The following is a 23,785-nucleotide window of genomic DNA, read 5'->3' as shown; positions in this document are numbered from 1 at the left end:
GAAGTAGTTCATTTATTGCTCTGTGCGGAAATATTTGTTTCCGGTCTCAAGCCCATTTCGGACAGCGTTTTTGAACTATCACAAGGGGGGGGGAGAATTTTTCACATATTTCACGGTATTCAAGTGTGGTAAGCGGTGTCTGTGGTGCTGTGTGGGGCTTCTACGAAACAACGTGAGCACGAAGAAGACCACGAAGAGGCAATGATTCTGGCATGTGGCGAACGGAGGATGAAGAAACAGAAGACCAGAAATGACAAACGAACAAATTTAACCAATAGCGATTTAACACGCGAAGAGCAAGAAAAATAATAAAGAAGTGCCGGGAGAAGCTCGTGGAACAGCACGGAATTGAGGCATCATCGTCACCATCACAAGCGAGTTGTGCCAGGCAGCAAGAGCTGGTCGGGTTCTCGTCCCGAAGCCAGCTGGCTACTCCAGTTACCAGGCGATTCTTCAGCCCTCCATGGTCCGCTGCACTTGTGCCTGTAGAAATTCCAGCCCTGGGTCTTCCATTGGTTCTCCGGGACCAGACTGTGCCAGACCTGTTGCGCAAGGAGCGGGGCCTGAACCGCAACGCCTGCTACTAGCGAACCGCGTTGTATACACAAGTGCACTGGAAACGTGGGAGCGTCAATCGACGCCTGGTAGTTATTAGGCACTCCTGGCGTACCTATAATTATGCGTAAGCATTCTATGCCTTCTTCCATAGGAATTTTGTCCGTCCGTCAGTCCGTCCGTCCAGTTTTCTGTCTGTAACGCGTGACAGGATGCATTGCAGGCATGCATCTGAGGTGCTATGCAGGTGTATATAAGGATGCCTTATAACTACGTATCACTAATGAGATTGATGATTTGGACTATAGTGATTACTGAGAGGTATAAATGTAAGTAAGGTTGAAAATAATAAAAACATTAGTTACGATAATATTATTCAAGTCTAAAGGCGATTAATAGAGGGTAACAAGAAATATTGCGCATAATTAAAATCAATTGATGTTAACTTATCAGACTAATCAAAAGTTGCTAAGTTTAGATCAACGGAGCCTAATCAAGGATTAAGGATACCTTGATATTAGCTATACCTACTTAAGTAATCTAAATTATTAATTACATATACAAACATCGTTCTCGTAACTTTCACTAAGATTAAGTAATTCAGCAAACGTCGTCAATATAGACATACCTCAGCCTGAATAATAACTAACAAAATAATTACGTTTATTTACCTATGCTTACGTTTTACATAAGTGCACTTCTCTAGATGACGTTTATTCATGCTATGAGGGGATGTAGCGAGGGCTCCGTATTGCAAAAAAAACTACGCAGAAACTCTACTGGAGTTATCAAAGCGTGCCTAAGCCTACCCCAAATTTAAGTTCGCCCAACCCTGAATTTCAACTTGACCTACTACCAAGCATAAGTTGTCCCACGCTCGAATGTCACGTTGGCCCACCCCCAGATTTCTCAAAATTTCAAGTTGAACCACCCCCAAATATTTAGCTGGTGGCCGACCGAGAAACTTAAGTTGGCCCACCCACAAATTTATATTGGCCTACACCCAAATTTAAAGTTGGCCCACCCAAGAATTTCAAGTTGCCCACCCTCATATTTCAACTTGGCCGACTACCAAATTTAAGTTGGTCCATCTTCAAATTTCAAGTTGGCCCACCTCCAAAGTTCAAGTTTGCCCACCCCAAATTTCATGGTGGCCCACCTCCAAAGTTCAAGTTGGTCCACCCCTCAATTTATATTGGCCCACTCCCAAATATATGTTGGCCTACACCGAAATTTCAAGTTGGCCCACCCCTACTATAGGCTTCCCCATGGATTTTCTGTGGACCCTATGTATCTGTATGGTTATACTCCCTAATCAATCTTTCTTCAATTGTTCCTCATATCTAACAAAGCTGCCAATCATCTACATTTACACATTATAAGTTTTATAACGATTCAATGTCGTAACGTCACACATTACACATTTTTGGGCAGATACAAGGCATTACAAATTTACCGTGACGGACCCATCTTGGTACGCTACTCGCCAAAGAATGCTTATGCATTTAAATACGCTGGGACTTCCTTTTACCTAGTGGGCATGTGTTGATCCTTCCATCTTTCCAAGGTGCTAGCGTACCAGGTGCGGTTTGCTAGCAGCAGACGCTGCGTTGCAGGCCCCGCCTGTTGCGCATTCACCTGGCGTGGGAGGCAGTCCACAGCCGCTTGTCTTTCAGCCGTGTCTGCTTATTCTGGCCGCCAGTAGATGGCGCTACAAGCGTACGTGTTCCCTGTTGATGGCACCCTAAGCAGCCTCCGCAGAGCACATGCCACGTGCTCGCGTGTTGCCTTTCATAAAGGACCACCCTGTACATTAGCGTAAAGCGCCTCTACCAGATGCCATGTTCTAGTGACGATGAACTAAGGAGCGAAAACAGTGAATCATGAAACTATTTATTGGACGAATCTGAGCCCACAACAGTAATTGACACTCAAAGTACAACGATAGCGGTGACCACAGTTGGCGATCGTCGAACTCTGATCAGCGTGCTAAGCGTGCCAGCATAATCGCTGGTGCCTGCGTACCTTGTATAACACACTGCAGAATTCGGGTCGCGCGTACAATCTGGTCAGACAACGTGCCATGACAACAGACAACGAATAGAACCGCCGATACTATTCCAGAAACTTCCGATATATGGAGGCGCGTCCTCTGCCGAGCGATAACGTTCAACGTTTGGTAGCGGCTGAAAAGCGGTCACCGGAAAAAGATGAACAAGGTCATGTGTCCATATGCCGTCAATCTGTAAGTGCCATTTCATTCGGAACGCCACATGTACAGTTTCATCCATGGCTTAATTGCACATTATTATTTTTTCGTGTGGAAAACATTCGACAGTAAGTGAATCAGATCGTGCGATGGTTGAACGTTTATTTTTTTTTTCATTTATATTCAAACGGAAGGGCTTTTTTACGTCGCGCAGGCGCTGCTACAGTCTTCGTCGCAAAGTCTTCACCCAGCAGCAGACGGCAGATTATACTTCAAGCCGGTAGCCATCGACTTCCCCAAGACATAGCCAGAGAGTAAAACAGGCCGGCGCCAATTTCGCCAATAGCGACCTTCCGCATCGACAACCCTGCACCAGTCGTAAGACGTGGACTTGCTGAACCTATCAAAACGCAGGTACGCCAATTTCTTTTTCTTTCTAGAACGGGTGCCTCAAATTAGACCTTTGCAGTTTCAACTAAAATACTACGCAGTCAGACATAACTACAGCATTCATATGAGACACAACGCACACGCAGCCGGAGTTCCCAAAACTACTACCGCCCGGGTTTTTCAGTGACGCTGCCGTGAAATAATTTCCTCGTAAGCCCAGCATAACGAGAGCCCGAACAGCGCTTCCACCCGAGTTATCGAAGCGTATCAGATCGGAAACTGATTCTCGATACTTGCACGGGCCTTGGATACCAGCACACAAAGCGATCTGTCATGCCGAGGGCTTGCGTTTATTAGATGGGGGCGAAATGCGAAAACACTCGTCTACGCAGACTTGGGTGGACATTAAAAAATCCCACGTGGTCCAAATTTCCGGAGTCCCCAACTATTGCGTGCCTCATAAGATGCTGGTTTCGGCACGTAAAACACCATAATTTCGCGTGAAATACACCAGTAGGTCTCTTGGGCTGTGGACTTGTACAAGGGGCAAGCACAGGTAGCATGAAACTGGCTTGTGAAGAACCGATGCGTAAGTTATGCTTATACGAACAAGCTTACAGAATTACGATCGCGTTCGCGCAAGCACTTACTGAGGAACAAGAAAACTCAAATAGTTTTCGGGCTTAACATCTCCCAAAGCTCTAGTTTCCGTCACGGTGGACTCCGTGGTAGAGAACTCCGGCCTGTGTATTATCGCGTGTGGTTCGTTGCCACGCGCTAGAAGCATGGTGTGCAATATAAACTGCCCTAATTCAATGCAGCACATGGTTTCCGAACTCACTCTTCTTGAGGCTGGTTTTCGATATGGCGGTCATAAATCCTCACCTTCATGGCAATACACAGGCGGCTCTCCGTGTCGCTGGCGTGGACTGTGGTCGCTTCAGAAAGAGTGTTCCTAGAATTGTGGTATATCGTGCAAAGGGACAAAATGTACGCCTGCATACGCACATTGTGTGCATATTGCCTCTGAAAAAGCATTAGAACGCACAACAAGGCACAAAAAACCAGCGTAGTAGCCGGCGCTATAACGGTGACAACAGTGATCTAGACAGCACTGCTCCTGTGTCCACATAAAATCCTGAGGCACTGTTTCTTTTTCTCTCACTGTGTGCATTTTGTGCGCTGCTTCGAGTGTACGCAGCGAATTGGCTTGTCCAAAATGCTTTAAAGCTACTGGTCATGCTTTTTGCGACAAGTGTGTTGCTGGCATGTAGCAAATGAGCTACCGTACTTCATAGTCAGAAAGAATGCTCTCTAGCAACTCTGGTAAGCCAGTTGCGCTGTGCTCCTATACATATAAATAGCGCAAGGCACTCAAAACAAGAAGGCAAGAGGCATGGCAAAAGCTTCCAACGGAAATGGGAGTGCATCTTAAACTTCGTTTTACTTGAGAACATCACTCTTAACGAGATAAGCTTCTGTGCAAGCGCTGGTGAGAAAATTACTCAGACAAAATTATGCGGATCCGACGCACTGTAGAAATCGACGTAAGACAGGCGTTCTGTGCTGTTTACTTTGACTGACGATAACTGGCGGTGATATTCCCGGCGAATACGTTTCATTTATTCAGCGTTGAGCAAAATATGAGTGTGGTGAGTAGCTGGTGCCAGTTACCTTGCGTCTGCCACTGCTGTTTGTCGTCATAGTACACAAAACACACAGTGAGACGTGTTTGCTTGAGGCGTTCTTATGCGCCATTTTTCAAAACTTCCAAGTACGTCATTACTTGGAATCCGCATTGCACTTCACCGGCAGATCAAATTTTCGACGATAACCGGCGGTGTTTGCAGCTATCGTTGTGCTTTGAGTGTAACTTGCTTTTGTGGGCACAGGTTCGTCCAATAAATATTTAGTCAGACTATTGAGAGTTTTGCAGCCGTGTTTCACCATCTGGTGGAAGAGCCCATGCATTCATGTAACGAACGCCACCGCGAAGCCGCGATCCAAGCCCGACACCCGAGGACAACTCCAACGTTACCAAGTACCAGAGATATGGCCGAAGGCAGCAAGGACTGCTACCGCAGTACGGACTTCTACTTGACAAGACGAGGAAGGGCACGGCCATGACAGCAGCTGCAATGGCAGCCCCACTGTCGCCAGCACCAATCGTGCTGCAGCAGCCCAGCGAACCACCGACGATCCACGGATAAACACATGAGGACTCGGAAAGCTGGCTCGACTGGTATGAAATTTACCAATTAAAAAGTGATGACAAATTGCACCATGCCTTTTTCGCATTGTAAGACGGCGACACAACGTGGCTCCAGAATGGAGAAACCATCTTAACAAAGTGGCACCTGTTCTGCAGCGGCCTCCTGCAGACATTCACAAGCGTCGTGGGCTAAGAGCGAGCCCGAACTCCTCTAGAAAACCGAGTCCAGCCGCTCAACAAGACCATCGCGATCTTCACGGAAGAGAGGACCTGTCTTTTCCGGCAGGCGGACCCAGAAATTTCGCAGGAGAAAAAAGTCCGCTTCTTGATGCGGGGCTTCAAGCAAAAAGATTTCGCCGAACCGACCCGCAACGCGCCGAAAGTCATAGCAGAGTTCTTCGGAAAGGCAACGACGACTGAGAAAACTTTGTGAATGCGTACTACATAATATAACCGCCGAAGGCTTCCGACGCTGCAAGGCGCCATCCAAGCACTGGGCTTCGCTGACCCCCAAGAGACCATCAGGACCATTGTGCGTAAAGAACTGCGCAAGATCTTACCTTCGTGGCAACCACAGGTGGCCTCGGTCACTGAAGGGGTCCAGGGGGAACTACAGCGACCACTTAAGCTCCTCAGTTGCAGTTGCAATCGGCACAACTCCAGCCAGACGCAATGACATAATCCCCCATCCACCGCCGCCATGGTGCCCCTTCGAGTCCACGCCGCTGCCACAAAGCCGGACTGTGGCCCAGCGTAGCGTTCCAAGGAAGGCCGACACTTGGCGCGCAAGCCGACCACCATCCGCTCTGCTATCACTGTCCAGAAGCGGGTCACGTTTATCGCTGGTGCCCATACCGTGAAATGGGAGTACGAGGGTCGCTGGTACCCGTACAGTAAAATTCGACTTCGAGTGTTCGCCGTGAACACTCCAAGCCCTCAGCAAAACGAATGCCCTCACGTATCGCCCACTACCTTGCCGCCACACAGTGAAGCCCTCGACGACTATCCTGTTCGCCGTCACCAGGCCGCTACCTGGCGCCATCGCCTGTCGACAACCGTCAGCCCTTATCCCGAAAAGTAAGAGCAGCAAGCGATGGAGGTGCGGTTGCCGATTTAGTTTTGAAAGACGACGCCTTTTAGGAGCTGGAACGACGGCTGTAGTCACCACCAGTGCTTTCACACTTCGACGAAGACCAACACCGAAGCAAGTAGCGTAGTCCTCGGTGACGTGTTAGTTCATAGAAATGACGGAGTTAAAAGCATAATAGCCTACACTAGCCGGCCATTGTCAAAAGCGGAAACGAATTACTCTACGACGGAAAGAGTGCCTTGCGATCATTTGGGCTACGGCGAAATTTCGGCCTTCCTTATACGGCAGGCGCTTCAAAGTGGTAAGCGACCACCACGCTTGCATTGGCTGGCAAACTTAAAGGATCCATCAGGTCAACTAGCGCAATGGAGTCTCAGACTCTAGAAATTTGACATCACCGTGGTGCGTAAGTCCGGGAGGAAGCATTCTGCCACCGACTGCCAGTCGCGCACCCCTATTGGCTCGCAACCGCAAGGCGAACCGACGACAACGCCTTCCTAGAAACAGTAACTGCAGATAACACCACCGAACAGCAACGAGCAGATGCAGCGTTATTAAGCCTTGTCGACCATTTAGAAGGCAATACCGACGTTGTCCTTAGGGTATCTCGCCGTGGGTTGTCTTCGTTTTGCTTGCGCAACGACGTCCTCGTAAAAGGAACCTCCCCCCAATCCGCGCAAACTACCTTCTCATTGTGCCAGCAGAACACCGGCCAGAAGTGGGCACCTTGGGTTTTCCTGTACGCTCACAAGAATACAAGAGAAGTACTGTTGCCCACTCGTGACCACTGACGTCGACCACAACGTCACGACAGCCATTGATTGCCAGCGGCGCAAGGCACTACCGTTAAGGCCATCACGTTTTCGCGTTTACTGCGGTCACTTAGGAAATACTGATATGAATCTGAATTGATTAAGGGGGGTTCAGATGATGGAAAGGGATGAGGTTCCATTCTTTTATAGTTCTAGGAAAGAAAGAAAATATCAAGAGGTTTGTCCTGGCAACGTAAGGGGAGAGAGCGAGGGAGTAGGAATGACGGGTTTTCCTGGATGTAGAAAGAGTTGTGTGGACTAGGATCTAAAGAAACTTACGGTTTATGAAGGACCAAAGGACATTCAGGCATATTATCGTTCCCCTCGTTTGAAGGGTGTGGAAACCATTTGTCTGCAGTAATTTAATTATACACTCTTATCGGCCGCACTTGGAAAAAATAAAACGTATGGCTCTTCTCTGTATCCTTTAAAGGCTGGTAATGTTGATTTTAGTGAACGGGTCCCAAATAACGCACGAGTATTCCAAATTGGGTCGAATAAAAGTGGTATAGGCTAATGATTTTTCTTCATGGGATGCATGTCTAAGCTTATGGCGAAGTAGACATAGCTTTCTGAAATCAGAAGAGGCGATAGCGGCAATGTGGCTATTCCAATTTATGTTGTTAATAATTGTTTATTCCAAAATACTTGTACTCGCTCCCTTCAGCCACGGGGTCTTGGCCAATAGAATAAGAAAACTTCACGGGTAGTTTTTTTTCTGTTTTTTATACGTAGAAGCACAGATTTATCCGAGTTTAGTTTCATTCCCCACTTGTTACTCCACTCAAGAATGTTTTTCAAGGCTAAATGAAGAGATAGTTGATCATAAACAGTATTATTTTCGTTAAAAATGATGCAGTCGTCTGCGAACAGACGAATATTGACAGAGGCCTCTATTACATCAACTATGTCGTTACAATGAAGTGGGCCAAGCACGCTGCATTGAGGCATGCCAGAGGTTCCTGAAAGAGAATCACTGCTGCCCGTTGATCACTCCGTAATGTTTTCGACGCGATAAGTAAGCGGGAACGCAGGACAGGATTAAGCCAGGAAGACTAAGCAACTATAATTTACAAATTAATTTGTCATGAGGAACTGCATCAAATGCTTTTTTGAAAATCCAAAAATATCACATCTTACTTGGCCAGCCCTGTCAAGGACAGACGCAAACGAGTGAATGACTGCTTAATTCGGTGACTGTCGAGAGCCCCTTCCTGAAGCCATATTGGAAAGGAAATAAAATGTTACGCTCGTTTAAGAAATCTTTATTGCAGTTAGCAACAATGTGTTCAAATAATTTACAAGAAGAGGATAATATTAAAATCAATCCGTAATTCAGGACTGAGCTTGGGTCACCTTTCTTTAATATAGGAACAGCACGTGCTACTTTCCAATCGAGCGGAAGTACCGCGGAATGTAGAGAGGCCTGAAAGACTACTACGAGAAATTTACTTAAATGTTCCGCATAACGCCGAAGGAAGGTGTTGGCAATGCATTCTGGACCAACAGATGATTTTACTTGTTACGTGAAGAGCATGTTAAGTGCACCTCGATGAGAAATAGTAACGTCAGAAGAGCAGGACGGTGAAGTTTGGAAAGAGGGTTCCGTAGGCGGGGAGAAGACACTGTGGAAGTGGTCATTTAAAAGGTTAGCAACAGCCTTGCCATCAGTTATTAGAATGCTATCGTGTATAATGTTCGTTATGGATTCATTCCGTTCCTTAATAAAGTTCCAGAACTTCTGGTGATCTTCCTTAATAAACTTTGGCAAAAAGTTACTGAAATAAATATGTTTTGCTTCTGCAATGTCCTCTGAAAGGGCGACACGAACATTGGTTGAATTGTCAGTCGGGGTGTCTACCAAGCTGGCATTTCCAAATTCCCTGAGTTTTCCAGGTTTTCCCTCAGTGCCTTTGCGAAATTTCCTGAGTGATGTAGAACTATGTTTTATGTCAAGACAGGCTGAAACCACATCGCCCGATGCTGTCACTCTCTAGTCGTCATTATCATCATCAGCATGGCTACGCCCACTGCAGGACAGAGGCCTCTCCCATACTCCTTTAACTACCGCGGTCATGTACTACTTGTGGCCATGTTGTCCTTGCAAACTTCTTAATCTCATCCGCCTACCTAACTTTCTACCGCCCCCTGCTACGCGTCCCTTCTCTTAAAATCCTTGAACTCTCTAGTAAGCTTGTGAAAAAAAAAATTAAAGAAAAACAACTTAATCCAATTTGAATGCTCAGGAGTAGTTCTTGTGTTATTCAAAAAGAGAATAGAAGGGAGGGATTAGTAAAATGCAGAGCAAATAAAATTTCTTCGAAAGAAATTGCTAATGGTGTCGGACATTCTCAAATACGAATAAAAAAGAAATGCACGTAGAAGCAAATATTTTCGAATATGAACTATTTCTATCAACTGATAGCTCAGTGGTATGAGGCCCGAAACTCGACACAATTGAGATTCTCTCTCAACAGCTCGTAAGTCAACCTCAACTGTCCTGACATACTATAAGCCCGCGCGCGCCGCCTCAATGTTGTGTTTCAATGCTTTAAAGAGTTTATTTTGGTTTGGATGAGGGACACCTGCATCTCGGCATCAGCCGACACTGTTCTTTAAACTCAAGCTCAATCGGAAAATGAGCGCTCAAGAAAGACAAGGTCAAATAGCGAACCAAGACCATTACCAAATCTGGTAGCTTCATGAACTAAATGTACAAGGTTGTGGTCGAGCATCATTTCAAAAAGCACATTTGCGTCGAGAACAGAACCGGCACCTGACATAACACGGTCTCAGTCAATGCCCGGCAAGTTAAAATCACCAATCACTAATAGCTTATTTCTATTGAAACGTGCCAACTGTTCACTTACCCTAAGTAAATAATCGGGGTCAGAGTCAGTTGGTCTGTACACCGCACATAAAACAAAAACATGACCATAAATATTCAGTTTTACGAACAGACTTTCCCTCCACAACAACAGCCACTCCACAGCCCATAGAAGTTCTATTTCTACGAATTATTTTATAGGCAGGCGAATTACGTCCTTGTCGCTGATTTCGCTATGAAGCCAGGTTTCCGTTATAACTGCAACGTGTGGCGAGTGCCACTAAGGAATTTATTCCAGTTGAATTATCTTATTCACGATGCTGCGTGCGTTAATGTTTAGTAATCTGATAAACCTATCATTGACTGGTCCATCAGAATGTTGAGCAGTACGAGAATTAGAGACTATCTCTGCGTTGGTTTGTTTTGTCATTCCAGATGAACACATCATTGTTAATGCGTAGCTTATCATGCTGAAGAGAAACCATCTTTCCCAGGGATTTATCATGTTTGGCACTTTCCCATAACAGCTTACGCTTACGTCCGGTACAGGGGGGCCATTCCGGTATAACCTACAGAGGGACAGAATGTACACCTGCATACGCACGTGGTGTGCATATTACGCCTGAAAAAGCATTAGAACGTTCAAACAGGCACAGAAAACCAGCGCAGTAGCCGGCGCTATAACGGCGACAACAGTGGTCCACACTGCTCTGCTCGTGTGTCCACATACGACAATCCTGAGGCACTGTTTTGTTTTTTTTTTCTCTCACTGTGCGCATCTTGTGCGCTGCTTTTGTTGTAGTGCATTAACGCAAAGCGCCTCTATCAGATGGGACGTTCTGGTAACGGTGAAGAACATCGGAGCGAAAACTGTGAATCATGAAACTAACTGTTTATTGGACGAATCTGAGCCCACAACAGCAAGTGACACTCAAAGTACAACGATAGCGGTGAGCACAGTCGGCGATCGTCGAAATCTGATCAGCGTGTTAAGGATGCCAGCATAATCGGTGGTGCCTACGTACCTTGTATCACACACTGCAGAATTCGGGTCACGCGTACAATCTGGTCAGACAACGTACCATGACAACAGACAACGAATAGAACCACCGATAACATTCCAGAAACTTCCGATACATGGAGGCGCGTCCTCCGCTGAGGGACAACGTTCAAAGTTTGGAAGCAGCTCAAAAGCGGTCACCGGGAAAAGATGAACAAGTGCATGTGCCAATATGCCGTCAATCTCTAAGTGCCATTTCATTCGGAACGCCGCATGTACAGTTTCATCCATGGCTAAATTGCACATTCTTATTTTTTCGTGTGGAAAACATTTGACAGTAAGCGAATCAGATCAAGCGATGGTTGAACGCTTACATTTTTTTTTCATTTATATTCAAACGGAAGGGCTTTTTTTTACATCGCGCAGGCGCTGCTACAGTCTTCGTCGCAAATTCTTCACCCAGCAGCAGACGGCAGACTATATTTCAAGCCGGTAGCCATTGACTTCCCCAAGATGTGGCCAGAGAGCATCGCAGCCCGACCCCAACAACCGAGCTATTTCGCCAATATCGACGTTCCGCATCGACAACCCTGCATCAGTCGTAAGACGTGGACTTGCCGAACTTGTCAAAACGCAGGTATGCCAGTTTCCTTTTGTTTCTAGAACAGGTGCCTCAAATTTTGAAATTTGCAGTTTCAGCTAAAATACTACGCAGTCACACACAACTACAGCATTCGAATGAGACGCAACGCACACGCAGCCGGAGTTCCCAAAAAAACTACCGCCCGGGTTTCTCAGTGACGCAGCCGTGAAATAATTTCGTCGTAAGCCCAGCATAACGAAAGCCCGAACAGCGCTTCCACCCGAGTTATCGAATCGTATCAGATGGGAAACTAGTTCCCCATAGTTGCGCGGGCCTTGGATATCAGCGCACAAAGCGATCTGTCATGCCGAGGGCTTGCGTTTATTAGATAGGGGCGAAATGCGAAAACATTCGTCTACGCAGACTTGGGTGCACGTTACAAAATTCCAGATGGTCCAAATTTCCGGCGTCCTCCACTACTTCATGCCTCATATTCAGATCGTGGTTTTGGCACGTAAAGCACCATAATATCGTTGCGTGAAATACACCAGTAGGCCTCTTGGGCTGTGGACTTGTACAAGGGGCAAACACATGTAGCATGAAACTGGCTTGTGAAGAACCGATGCGTAAGTTATGCGCATACGAACAACTTTACAGAAGTAAGAGCGCGTTTGCGCAGGCACTTACCGAGGGATAACAAAACTCAAATAGGTATCGGCCTTAAGAAGAATCTTTAGCTTCGGGTGCTCCTATCTAACTACAAGTAAGAAGAGAACTCGTTTTTCTCAGGAACCACTGCACCAAATTTGACGAGGTTTGTTGCATTTAAAAGAAAAACTTAAAATCTAGAGACTGTTGGTTTCGAATTTTTGATTTAGTTCGTCGATTGGGTATTAAAAATTGGCAAAAATAGAAAATTTTCAAGGAACGAAACTATCAAGTTTACAACTATGTAACTCAACAACCAAAATTATAATACAATTCTGCGAATTGCAATTTAGCACATCTAAGACGGACAAAATTGATATGTTACATATGAATCTCGAAAAATTTAGTAATATGGAAATACAGCTTTTGCAGAACCTCTGCAAACCACGTAACAAATCGAATTTGTACGCTTTGAATGATGTAATGGTTGACGTTTACAGAACTGCGATATCTGTTCTTGATGCAGAGCTATCAGTTTGTAAACTTCGTGGTTTTATTTTTTTCTAACTGTCGAATGTTTGAAAATCTTTTTAACAAAATTCACGCCCTAAATCGAAATTAGGCTTCAACAGTTACTAGAATTTTACCTTCTCTTTCAGATGCAACAAATTTCATTAAAATCGGTACAGGGGTTATCTCTGGACCGCTAGCGCGTTTTACATGTATTTGAATAGGCCGCATCGGAGTTGGGCCCGAGCTCAAGCTTCCTCTTAACATCTCCCAAAGCTCTACTTCCTGTCACAGCGGACTCTGTCGTAGGGATCTCTGGCTTGTGCATGATCGCCTGTGGTTCGTTACCACGCGCTAAAAACATGGTGTACAAGATAAACTGCCCAAATTCAATGCAGCACAAGTTTCGGAACTCACTCTTCTTGAGGCTCGTTTTCGATATGGCGGTCATAAAACCTCACCTTTATGGTATTACACAGGCGGCTCGCCACGTCGCTGGCGTGGACTGTCGTCGCTTCAGAAAGCGTGTTCCTAGAATTCTGGTATATCCTACGGAGGGACAAGATGTACACCTGCATACGCACATGGTGTGCATATTGCCTCTGAAAAAGCATTAGAACGTTCAACCAGGCATAAGGTACGAGCGCAGTAGCCGGCGCTATAACGGCGACAACAGTGGTCCACACTGTACTGCTCGTGTGTCCACATACGACAATCCTGAGTCACTGTTTTTTTCCTCTCTCTCTCTCAATGTGTGCATCTTGTGCGCTACTTCCGTTGTACGCAACGAATAGGGCTGTCCAAAAACTGGACGCTATGCTTAATCTTTAAAGCTACTGGAGATCCCTTTTGCGGCAGGTACGTTACTGAAATAATGGTGCAAGCGAAAACATCTTGAAGGCTTATACGGAACAATACCTGACGTCCTTTCTCCAAGTAAAGCCTGTCTTTGTGAAGACAAGGCGTCATTAGCGATTTACACTGTTGAGTCTCCAGAGTTCTAGCTGTTCAATGGCTGTATAGTTGGCGCTATGCATCAAAGCTTCCATGCCAGTTCCCCTGTGTTGCATATGCGGTGTAACTAATAACGGAAGCTACCGTACCTCACAGGCAGAAAAAATACTTTCTAGCAACTTTGCTAAGCCAGTTGCACTTTGGTCCTATAGATACATCCATAGCCTAAGGCATTCAAAACAAGGACGCAAAGGTCATGGCGAAACTTCCAATGAAAGCGGCATGCAGCCTAAATTTTTTCCAGTTCAGAACATCATTCTTAACGAGATACGCGTCTGTGCAAGCGCTGGTGAGAAAATTACTGACACACAAAATTATGCGCATCCGACGCACTGTTGAAATAGACGTAAGCCAAGCGTTGTGTGCTGTTTGCTTTGACTGACGATAACTACGGGTGATATTCACGGCGAATGTTTCATTTATTCAGCGTTTAGTACAATAGCAGAGCGCTGAGTTGATGCTGACTGTTACTTTGCGCGTGCCACTGCTGTTTTTCGTCGTAGTACACAAAACACACTGTCAGACGCGTTTGCTTCAGGCATTGTTATGCGCCACTGTTCAAAACCTCCGAGTAGGTTAGTATTTTCTTTGCCTCACACGGCACATTGCGCTTCACCGGCAGATAAATTTTCAATGATAACCGGCTGTGTTTGTAGCTATCGTTGTGCTTTGAGTGTAACTTGCTCTTGTGGGCACAGGTTCGCCCAATAAAACCTTAGTGAAGCTATTCAGAGTTTTGCTGCTGTGTTCCACCATCTGGAGGAGGTGCCCGTGCGTTCAGGTAACGAACGCCACCGCGATGCCGCGATCCAAGCCCCACACCCAAGGACAAGGCCAACGTCAACAAGGACCAGCGAAACGGCTGTAGGCAGCAAGAACTGCTACCGTTCAACGGACATCTACTTGAAAAGACGAGGAAGTGCACAGACACGGAAGCAGCTCTAGTGGAAGCCCCAGTGTCGCCAGCACCCATCGTGCTGCAGCACCCAAAGGAACCACCGACGTTCCACGGATAAACATATGATGACCCCGAAAGCTGCCGGGAGAGATATGAAATTTACCAATTAAAACAGTGACGACAAACTGCACCATGCCTTTTTCGCATTGTCAGACGGCACCAGGACGTGGTTCCAGAGTCGACAAACCACTTTAACAAAGTGGTACCAGTTCTGCAGCGGCTTCCTTTAGACATTCACAAGCGTTGTGGGCGAAGAGCGAGCCCAAACTCCACTAGAAAACCGAGTGCAGCTGTACAGCGAGACCATCGCTATCTTCTCGAAAGAGATGACCTGTTTTTTCCCGCACGCCGACACAGAAATGCCACAGGAGAAAAAAAATCCGCTTCTTTTTGATACGGGGCGACAAGCAAGAACTTTTTGCCGAACTTATCCGCAACCCACCGAAGGCCATAGCTGAGTTCTTGAGAGAGGCAACGACGACTGAGAAAGCCTTGTGAATAGGCACTACATAATATAACTGCCAAGTGCTCGCGACGCCGCAAGGCGCCATCCAAACACTGCACTCCGATGACCTCCAAGAGACAATCAGGACCATTGTGCTTGAAGAACTGCGCAAGAGCTCGCCTTCGTACCAACCACAGCTGGCCTCCGTCACTAAGAGGGTCCAGCAAGAACTACAGCGATCGCTTGGAGTTCCTCAGTTGCAGCCGCAATCGCCGCAACTCCAGCCAGCCGCGATTACATAAGCCACCGTCGCCCGCCGCCTTGGTACCCCTTCGCGCCTATGCCAGGGCCCTGCATCCCCGAAATTCCGGCTTCCACCGCCGCCGCTGCCAGAAAGCTCGACAGTAGCCCAGTGCAGCGTTCCAAGGAAGACCGACGCTTGGCGCGCCCCCGACCACCGTCCGCTCTGCTATCACTGCGGAAAAGCTGGTCACGTTTACCGCTGGAGCCCATGCCGTGAAACGGGACTTCGAGGGTTTGCCGTGAACGCTCTGTGCTCTCAGCAAGGCGAATGCCCTAACAATATCGCCGACTACCTCGCCGCCACTCAGTGAAGCCCCTAACGACCATCCCGTTCGCCGTCACCAGGCCGCTACCTGTCGCCGTAGCGCCGACCGTACACTAACCAAGCCCGGGGCCGGTCCATAAGCTCTTATTTCGGAAACTAAACCCAGCAACTGAGGGAGATACCGTTGCTGCTTTTAGTTTTGCAGGACGACGCCTTTTTAGGAGCTGAAGCGACGGCTTTAGTCACCACCGGTGCTTTCACACTTCGACGAAGACGCTGAGAAGGTCAACACCGACGCAGGCAGCGTAGGCCTCGGTGGCGTGCTGGTTCATAGAAATGAGGGAGTTGAAACAAAATAGCTTACGCTAGCTGGTCACTGTCAAAAGTGGAAGCGAATTATTCTAAGACGCAGAAAGAGCGCCTTGCGGTCATTTGTGCTACGGAGAAATTTTGGCCTTCCATGACCGGCAGGCGCTTCAAAGTGGTAAACGACCATCACGCTTGTGTTGGCTGGCAAACTTAAAGGATCCATCAGGTCAACTAGTGTGATGGAGTCTCAGACTCTAGAAATTTGACATCACCGTGGTGCGTAAATCCGGGAGGAAGTATTCTGACGCCGACTGCCTGTCGCGCACCCCTACTGACCCGCCACCGAAAGGCGAACTCGACGACGACGCCTTCCTAGGAACAATAACTGCAGACAACACCGCCGAACAGCAACGAGCAGATGCGGAGTTGTAAAGCCTTGTGGAGCACATACAAGACAATAGCTACGTTGTCCTTAGGGTATTTCGCCGTGGATTGTCTTGGTTTTGCTTGCGCAATGACGTCCTCGTAAAAAGAACGTCTCCCCAGTCCGCGCAAACTATCTTCTCGTTGTGCCAGTAGCACAACGAGAAGGTAGGGAGTCTTGCACACCCTGCACGACAATCAGACAGCCGGGCACTTTGGTTTTTGCCGTACACTCGCAAGAATACAACAGAAGTACTATTGGCCACTCGTGAGCACTGACTTCGCCCGCTACGTCAAGACAGTCCGTGATTGCCAGCGACGCAAGACGACACCGACAAGCCCATAACGTTTATAACAGCCGATTGAGCGTCCTTGTCGAATGTTTTAGCAGATTGTGGTGAATTTCTTGGGACCCTTTCCGACATCAATATCTGTAATGAAGTGTATCTTCGTGGTCACCGGCCACCGCTACGGCAAAACGAAAGCCCTGCCCAAAAGTAGTGCAGCGGAAGTAGCGAAATTTTCCGTCGAGAACATCCTGCCACGACCACTGCCTACCAGGCACAAACGAGTAGCCTAACGAACGTGGGAACAAGACGCTCACCGACACTTAATGATGTATGTAGACATCGACACAATATGTGAAATGCCGTCCACCCGTACGTAACCTTCGCTCACTCTAGGGCGGTGCATGAAACAACGCAGATCGCACCGTACAAGCTGGTTTACGGCAGCAACTCGACCACGACTCTCGACGACATGCTGCCGCGCGTCACCGACGAAGTGCATCCGAAAGTCGCCGCCTGTCTTCACCGCGTCAAAGAACCTCAACAGCCCGCCCGCCTGTGGATCAAGAACCAGTGTGGGACCGAAAGCCGACACTACAACCTTCGACGACGTTACGTCGAGTACCAGTCCTGCGACCGTGTTACGGTTTGGACACCAATACGCCGACGAGGAGTTAGCGAGAAGCTTTTGCGAGACTATTTGGGAGCCTATAAAATCGTCTGATGTATTCGCGCACTGGACATGAAGTCATGCCAGACAGTTTTTCTGCAATGACAGCGCCGCTGCTTTCGGCCTGAACTTGTCCATGTTGTGCACCTTCATTTAAGCCCTTCTACCCATACTAACTCAGACAATTTTTTTTTTGCACCAGGCAAAGTCACAGGTTCATAAAACGTTGGTGCTGATTACGTGATAAGTTGTAACCATAGGCACTAAGCATATGACATATTATAGTTCTGTTCTTGCTTGGTGACCGCTATGGACTGATTTATTGTCCATGTGCAACTATTTGTGCCTCAGTGTACAATTAAGTGAAGTAGTTCATTTATTGCTTTGTGCGGAAATATTTGTTTCCGGTCTCAAGCCCATTTCGGACAGCGTTTTTGAACTTTCACAAGGGGGGGGGGAGTCTTTTTTCACATATTTCACGGTATTCAAATGTGGTAAGCGGTGTCTGTGGTGCTGTGCGGGGCTTCTACGAAACAACGTGAGCACGAAGAAGACCATGAAGAGGCAATGATGCTGCCATGTGGCGAACGGAGGATGCAGAAATAGAAGACCACAAATGACAAACGAACAAATTTAACCAATAGCGATTTAACACGCGAAGAACAAGAAAAAGAATAAGGAAGTGCCGGGAGAAGCTCATGGAACAGCACAGAATTGAGGCATCATCGTCACCATCACAAGCGATTTGTGCCAGGCAGCCAGAGCTGGTCGGGTTCTCGTCCCGAAGCCAGCTGGCTACTCCAGTTACCAGGCGATTCTTCAGCCGTCCATGGTCCGCTGCACTTGTACCTGTGCACTTGTATGACTAATGAGATTGATGATTCTGACTATATATAGTGATTACTGAGAGGTATAAGTGTAAGTAAGGTTGAAAATAGTAAAAGAATTAGTTACGATAATATTATTCAAGTCTAAAGGCGATTAATAGAGGGTAACAAGAAATATTGCGGACAATTAAAATCAATTGAGGTTAACTTATTAGACTAATCAAAAGTTGCTAACTTTAGATCAACGGAGCCTAATCAAGGATTAAGGATACCTTGATATTAGTTATACGTAATTAAGTAATCTAAATTATTAATTACATATACAAACGTCGTTCTCGTAACTTTCACTAAGATTAAGTAATTCAGCAAACGTCGTCAACATAGACATACCTCAGCCTGAATAATAACTAACAAAATAATTACGTTTATTTACCTATGCTTACGTTTTACTTGAGTGCACTTCTCTAGATGACGTTTATTCATGCTATGAGGGGATGTAGCCAGGGCTCCGTATTGCAAAAAAAAACTGCGCAGAAACTCTACTGGAGTCATCAAAGCGTACATAAGCCTACCCCCAAATTTAAGTTCGCCCACCCCTAAATTTCAAATTGACCCACTACCAAGCTTAAGTTGTCCCACGCTCGAATGTCACGTTGGCCCACCCCCAGATTACTCAAAATTTCAAGTTGAACCGCCCCCTAATTTTTAGCTGGTGGCCGACCGAGGAACTTAAGTTGGCCCACCCACAAATTTATATTGGCCTACACCCAAATTTAAAGTTGGCCCACCCCCGAATTTATAGTTGCCCACCCTCATATTTCAAATTGGCCGACTACCAAATTTAAGTTGGTCCATCTTCAAATTTCAAGTTGGCACACCTCCAAAGTTCAAGTTTGCCCACCCCAAATTTCATGGTGGCCCACCTCCTAAGTTCAAGTTGGCCCACCCCTACTATAGGCTTCCCCATGGATTTTCTGTGGACCCTATGTATCTGTATGGTTATACTCCCTAATCAATCTTTCTTCAATTGTTCCTCATATCTGATAAAGCTACCAATCATCTACATTTACATTATAAGTTTTATAACGATTCAATGCCGTAACGTCACACATTACACATTTTTGGGCAGATACAAGGCATTACCAATTTCCCGTGACGGACCCATCTTGGTAAGGTACTCGCCAAAGAATGCTTATGCATTGAAATACGCTGGGACTTCCTTTTACCTAATGGGCATATGTTGATCCTTCCATCTTTCCAAGGTGCTAGCGTACCAGGTGCGGTTTGCTAGCAGCAGACGCTGCGTTGCAGGCCCCGCCTGTTGCGCATCCACCTGGCGTGGGAGGCAGTCCACAGCCGCTTGTCTTTCAGCCGTGTCTGCTTATTCTGGCCGCCAGTAGATGGCGCTACAAGCGTACGTGCTTCCCTGTGTTGCCTGTTGATGGCACCCTAAGCAGCCTCCGCAGAGCACAGGCCACGTGCTCGCGTGTTGCCTTTCATAAAGGACCACCCTGTACATTAGCGCAAAGCGCCTCTACCAGATGCCATGTTCTAGTGACCATGAACTAAGGAGCGAAAACTGTGAATCATGAAACTATTTATTGGACGAATCTGAGCAAGTGACACTCAAAGTACAACGATAGCGGTGACCACAGCCGGCGATCGTCGAACTCTGATCAGCGTGCTAAGTGTACCAGCATAATCGCTGGTGCCTGCGTACCTTGTATAACACACTGCAGAATTCGGGTCGCGCGTACAATCTGGTCAGACAACGTGCCATGACATCAGACAACGAATAGAACCGCCGATACTATTCCAGAAACTTCCGATATATGGAGGCGCGTCCTCCGCCGAGCGATAACGTTCAACGATTGGTAGCGGCTGAAAAGCGGTCACCGGAAAAAGATGAACAAGGTAATGTGTCGATATGCCGTCAATGTGTAAGTGCCATTTCATTCGGAACGTCACATGTACAGTTTCACCCATTGCTAAATTGCACATTCTTATTTTTTCGGGTGGAAAACATTCGTCAGTAAGTGAAGCAGAACGTGCGATGGTTGAACGTTTATTTTTTTTTTTCATTTATATTCAAACGGAAGGGCTTTCGTACGTCGCGCAGGCGCTGCTACAGTCTTCGTCGCAAAGTCTTCACCCAGCACCAGACGGCAGATTATACTTCAAGCCGGTAGCCATCGACTTCCCCAAGACATGGCCAGAGAGTATAACAGGCCGACCCCAATTTCGCCATTAGCGAACTTCCGCATCGACAACCCTGCATCGGTCGTAAGACGTGCACTTGCTGAACCTATTAAAACGCAGGTACGCCAATTGCTTTTTCTTTCTACAATGGGTGCCTCAAATTAGACATTTGCAGTTTCAGCTAAAATACTACGCAGTCAGACATAACTACAGCATTCATATGAGACACAACGCACACGCAGCCGGAGTTCCCAAAACTACTACCGCCCGGGTTTTTCAGTGACGCAGCCGTGAAATAATTTCCTCGTAAGCCCAGCATAACGAGAGCCCGAACAGCGCTTCCACCCGAGTTATCGAAGCGTATCAGATCGTAAACTGATTGTCGATACTTGCACGGGCCTTGGATACCAGCCCACAAAGCGATCTGTCATGCCGAGGGCTTGCGTTTATTAGATTGGGGCGAAATGCGAAAACACTCGTCTACGCAGACTTGGGTGCACGTTAAAAAATCCCAGGTGGTCCAAATTTCCGGAGTCCCCAACTACTGCGTGCCTCGTAAGATGCTGGTTTCGGCGCGTAAAACACCATAATTTTGCGTGAAATACACCAGTAGGTTTCTTGGGCTGTGGACTTGTACAAGGGGCAAGCACATGTAGCATGAAACTGGCTTGTGAAGAACCGATGCGTAAGTTATGCGTATACGAACAAGCTTACAGAATTACGATCGCGTTTGCGCAAGCACTTACTGAGGAACAACAAAACTCAAATAGTTTTCCGGCTTAACAACTCCCAGAGCTCTACTTTCTGTCACAGCGGACTCCGTCGTAGAGAACTCCGGCTTGTGTATTATCGCGTGTGGTTCGTTGCCACGCGCTAGAAGCATGGTGTGCAAGATAAACTGCCCTAATTCAATGCAGCACATGGTTTCGGAACTCACTCTTCTTGAGGCCGGTTTTCGATATGGCGGTCATAAAACCTCACCTTTATGGTATTACACAGGCGGCTCTCCACGTCGCTGGCGTGGAATGTCGTCGCTTCAGAAAGCGTGTTCCTAGAATTCTGGTATATCCTACGGAGGGACAAAATGTACACCTGCATACGCACATGGTGTGCATGTTCCGCCCGAAAAATGATTAGAACGTTCAACAAGGCACAAAAAACCAGCGCAGTATAGCCGGCGCTATAACGGTCCACAAAGCTCTGCTCCAGTGTCCACATACAATCCTGAGGCACTGTTTCTTTTTCTCTCACTGTGTGCACTTTGTGGACTGCTTCGGTTGTACGCAACGAATTGACTTGTCCAAAAGGCTTTAAAGCTACTGGACATTCTTTTTGCGACACGTGCGTTGCTGGTATGTAACAAATGAGCGACCGTACTTCATAGGCAGAAAAAATGTTTTCTAGCAACTGCGGTAAGCCAGTTGCGCTGTGCTCCTACACCTATACATAGCGCAAGGCATTCAAAACGAGGCAAGAGACATGGCCAAAGCTTCTAACGGAAGCGGCCTGCATCCTAAACTTTTTTTTTTTACTTCAGAACATCATTCTTAACGAGATAAGCGTCTGTGCAAGCGCTGGTGAGAAAATTACTCAGACAAAAATTATGCGGATCCGACGCACTGTAGAAATCGACGTAAGCCAAGCGTTCTGTGCTGTTTACTTTGACTGACGATAACTGGCGGTGATATTCACATCGAATACGTGTCATTTATTCAGCGTTTAGCAAAATATGAGTGTGGTGAGTAGCTGGTGCCTGTTACCTTGCGTCTGCCACTGCTGTTTGTCGTCATAGTACACAGAACACACAGTGAGACGTGTTTGCTTGAGGCGTTCTTATGCGCCATTTTTCAAAACGTCCAAGTACGTCATTACTTGGAATCCGCATTGCACTTCACCGGCAGATCAAATTTTCGACGATAACCGGCTGTGTTTGCAGCTATCGTTGTGCTTTGAGTGTAACTTGCTTTTGTGGACGCAGGTTCGCCCAATAAATATTTAGTCACACTATTGAGAGTTTTGCAGCCGTGTTTCACCATCTGGTGGAAGCGCCCGTGCATTCATGTAACGAACGCCACCGCGAAGCCGCGATCCAAGCCCGACACCCGAGGACAACTGCAGCGTTACCAAGAACCAGAGAGATGGCCGAAGGCAGCAAGGACTGCTACCGCAGTACGGACTTCTACTTGACAAGACGAGGAAGGGCACGGCCATGACAGCAGCTGCAATGGCAGCCCCACTGTCGCCAGCACCAATCGTGCTGCAGCAGCCCAGCGAACCACCGACGATCCACGGATAAACACATGAGGACTCGGAAAGCTGGCTCGACTGGTATGAAATTTACCAATTAAAAAGTGATGACAAATTGCACCATGCCTTTTTCGCATTGTAAGACGGCGACACAACGTGGCTCCAGAATGGAGAAGCCATCTTAACAAAGTGGCACCTGTTCTGCAGCGGCCTCCTGCAGACATTCACAAGCGTCGTGGGCTAAGAGCGAGCCCAAACTCCTCTTGAAAACCGAGTCCAGCCGCTCAACAAGACCATCGTGATCTTCGCGGAAGAGAGGACCTGTCTTTTCCCGCAGGCGGACCCAGAAATTTCGCAGGAGAAAAAAGTCCGCTTCTTGATGCGGGGCTTCAAGCAAAAAGATTTCGCCGAACCGACCCGCAACGCGCCGAAATTCATTGCAGAGTTCTTCGGAAAGGCAAGGACGACTGAGAAAACTTTGTGAATGCGTACTACATAATATAACCGCCAAAGGCTCCCGACGCTGCAAGGCGCCATCCAAGCACTGGGCTTCGATGACCCCCAAGAGACCATCAGGACCATTGTGCGTAAAGAACTGCGCAAGATCTTGCCTTCGTGGCAACCACAGGTGGCCTCGGTCACTGAAGGGGTCCAGGGGGAACTACAGCGACCACTTAAGCTCCTCAGTTGCAGTTGCAATCGGCACAACTCCAGCCAGACGCAATGACATAATCCCCCATCCACCGCCGCCATGGTGCCCCTTCGAGTCCATGCCGCTGCCACAAAGCCGGACTGTGGCCCAGCGTAGCGTTCCAAGGAAGGCCGACACTTGGCGCGCAAGCCGACCACCATCCGCTCTGCTATCACTGTGCAGAAGCGGGTCACGTTTATCGCTGGTGCCCATACCGTGAAATGGGAGTACGAGGGTCGCTGGCACCCGTGCAGTAAAATTCGACTTCGAGTGTTCGCCGTGAATACTCCAAGCCCTCAGCAAAACGAATG

The 23,785-nt window shown here is 47.3% G+C and overlaps 1 long non-coding RNA gene across 5 annotated transcripts in view; it reads left to right on the top strand.

Annotated features, from left to right (window-relative positions):
• The window catches only part of LOC142560793 (uncharacterized), a 68,202-nt gene that overhangs the window by 13,886 nt on the left and 30,531 nt on the right, over positions 1 to 23,785 (top strand). For 3 of the 5 annotated variants that reach the window (XR_012823430.1, XR_012823429.1, XR_012823431.1), the window contains exons 2-3: positions 2,979 to 3,178; positions 11,522 to 11,732. This is a non-coding gene — a long non-coding RNA (uncharacterized LOC142560793). The remainder of the gene's footprint in view (positions 1 to 2,978; positions 3,179 to 11,521; positions 11,733 to 23,785) is intronic. The other 2 variants (XR_012823432.1, XR_012823433.1) reach the window with 1 other exon arrangement.

Source organism: Dermacentor variabilis, chromosome 10, assembly GCF_050947875.1.
Source record: "Dermacentor variabilis isolate Ectoservices chromosome 10, ASM5094787v1, whole genome shotgun sequence".
Taxonomy (NCBI): Eukaryota; Metazoa; Arthropoda; class Arachnida; order Ixodida; family Ixodidae; genus Dermacentor; species Dermacentor variabilis.
This window is presented reverse-complemented; position numbering and strand designations above follow the sequence as displayed.